At 37.1% G+C, this 2889-nt stretch overlaps 1 protein-coding gene across 1 annotated transcript in view; it reads left to right on the top strand.

The window, feature by feature from the left end:
- The first annotated feature begins 383 nt into the window (after positions 1–383).
- Positions 384–2889, top strand: part of LOC131883134 (uncharacterized) — a 28285-nt gene continuing 25779 nt past the window's right edge. Inside the window, exon 1 of the mRNA XM_059230498.1 lies at positions 384–541. The gene's annotated coding sequence lies outside the window, so the exon portion shown is untranslated. The remainder of the gene's footprint in view (positions 542–2889) is intronic.

Below are 2889 nucleotides of genomic sequence, written 5' to 3'. Positions count from 1 at the left end.
GGGGCATTGATCAATTATTACTGGCTTAAAGCTATTGTTTTAGAAAAGGGAGTACAGTAGTCATGACTCATCTAAGCAGAATGCTGTCGAAAATGTATTGATGAACTTAATGCTTCACTTTCTCAAGCTTAGACTTTTAATCAAAATTGAGAGCCCCCAAAGATACCACACAAAACCAGTAAGCATTATTTCGAATACATTGCACCTGAAAATTTGACAATTTATCCCACCGGAACGATTTTACATGTCAGGCTGTATGGCGATAGGCTCTCTTCCTCTTTCTCTCTTTGTCCTCGTTAAGCGCCAGCGCCTTCATGGTCCCGCACGTATCTCTCGCCTCGAGTCTTTGAAAGCGGGCAGAGGCTTGTTCATTAACCGAGGATAAAGACCCACCGAAGACTTCCACGACGTGGGTACATTTCCCTATGCTTCGGGAAGAGACCACTTGCATGCAGCCCTTCGTGACTGTAAAATGGGTTTTTAGAACGTCCATTGGAAATACATCAATGGAATACCTATATTCCAAAACTCTAGTTAAAAGGTAAGAGCACAAATTAACATAACAAGTGTGGAGGCGAAAAATAAGAAAGGCCAAACAGAGATCAATCTAGATGTAATTATAGCTTTGGACTTAATTAGATATGGGCTCAGTCCTTTTGAAAGATACTGCAATTTGCTCAAGGCATCAAAAGCCGTTTTCATCAATAACCCTTGTGCTTGATGTATTAGAGTTTCTTTGTAAAGTAAGGCTAAAAGCCGCAATTATTTCATGCTCATTACCGAGTACCTGCAACGAGCATTATAACCAAGGTAAATAATGAAAGGTCTGAAAATATGAAATATTTGTATAGTTAAATGATGTGCTGCAATTCAAAAAGAACGCAAGTTGAGATTGTAAAAAGCCAACAATAAGAACTTCAACTATTTTACCTTTCATACACTTTAGTTTGAAGAAAAGCTTCGACAAAGCCTTGCTATTGTCTTTTCAACTCAATTTCAAATTTCTTCAAGTCTCATTTTTAAAGAATTCATCGAAAAAATAACGCAATGGACAAAACACATGTTTTCAAACATTCTTTAACATAGATTGCTCTCCATGTATGCTACCACATACAAACAAACAGGATAATTACTATCATCAGTTAGCCACAGCAGCATAAAAAAATGACTGACATCAGCCCAAACTTATTGATGAGGCCAACCAACTTCACTAATGTCTGCAGATACTGTTAATAAAGACGCAATGCACTCTTAGCGTGATGTATTTCCCATTGAGGTAAAATCCTTCATCATTGTTCAGCCATTGTTGCCCTGCCTTCGTGACTTCCTTGATGATTTTTTTATCTGACCTTGCCACGGACTTCTAGAAATATGGACTGCGAACGAGCTTCCCTCCAAATCGGCCCGCTCTTAGTCATGGCAACTCTGAGCAACTTTTCGAATTAAAGTAATTAAATTAGAAACGCAATTCTCGTAAATTAAAGGTAGGTAATTTTTATATCATTTACTTGTAAAGTGGATCGTTTCAAAGTTATGTTGTCAAAAGCTTATGTAGCTGACCAAGAGCAGGCCGAAAATTCTAATTTTATGTAGTGTTTACTTTACAAGTTTGGATATATCTCCTGAGTTTCCGAAGCATAGGTTTGGACTCAAATTTGGCCAAGTTCATTTGTTCAACCAGATCTTGTGGTCGTATGAAGTTCTTTTTTGGCATATAGTGAACAGTTTAGGGGATATGAAATTTTTGCTACTGTTGGCAGCCCACATCTCTACAAGTCCGTGGCCTTGCACATGTACACACAAAGCTTTCTTAGAGCCTCATTGTTTTAAAGTTTAGGCTTGTAAAGTTATGCCCATTGAAAGAATAACCATCATTCAAAGGCTGCATAAAATGTATGGATGTATTCTACTTTTTCTGCCTACACTGTATTCTAATGTATCAACCATTTCAACAAGCCTGTCAAATTTTAATAGGATGTGGGCAACAAACCAATGTATTCACCCAAAATATCTCACGTAGCTCTGAAGTACTCGTATGTCATTCAGGGTTGTCAGCAGCATTGTAAAAGCCAGGACAGCTCAGTGAACCGCTGAAAAAGCAAAGACCTTTTCTAAATATTACTAAAGAAATGTAAATCAAGTGGGACGACCTCCACAATGGCGGCCCTTTGGACGAAAGAGTAGTGCAACTAGAATTTTAACTTCCCTAAGCATTCCTGAAAATGTGTTCATTGTGACCGTTGGCTACCAATCTTAGCTCCTTTGAAGTGGAAAAGGCATTCCTCAGTCCAAATGTGTCAAGTACTTTGGCCCTTAGTTCTTTGGGCTCTAGCAAGGTTCTTTTTCTTTCCTGGTTCAAGGTCAAGCCATTATTGGTAACCAAAAGGAAAACTGCTCTCTTTTTTTCAATTCAGGGCTTGTAAAACTTTTATCACTTTTTCTATAAATCATATTTATGTTACAATTGCTATCGTTTTCACTATCAATGTCCTCAATCTTGGTTAAAGAACAATAGGGAAAGTTTTCTTGTTTATTCTTATCTGCTTTTCTTTTGGCTCTGAAAAGTGAGGACTATGACGATTTGATAAATGGGTGGATCTGTCTTATGAAAGATTCGAAAATATTTAGGCTGTTGCTAATCATTAGCTATGAAATCAGCAAAAACTCCAACTATTTCTGGCCTGTCTAAACATTCTATTCTATCTATTTCTATTCGTTTTAAAAACTAATTTGAGACTAAATTTAGCCTTTTAACAGGCTACTACAGTAATGGCAGAAATTATTGGCAACCCCTTGATCTTTAGACATAATTTATATTACTTGTGCACTAATGTTTCAAAGAGCACAATTGTTTTTGAGGATAACAGTATCAGTATGAGAAAATATCAG

This window comes from Tigriopus californicus, chromosome 7, assembly GCF_007210705.1.
Source record: "Tigriopus californicus strain San Diego chromosome 7, Tcal_SD_v2.1, whole genome shotgun sequence".
NCBI classification, from domain to species: Eukaryota; Metazoa; Arthropoda; class Copepoda; order Harpacticoida; family Harpacticidae; genus Tigriopus; species Tigriopus californicus.
This window is presented reverse-complemented; position numbering and strand designations above follow the sequence as displayed.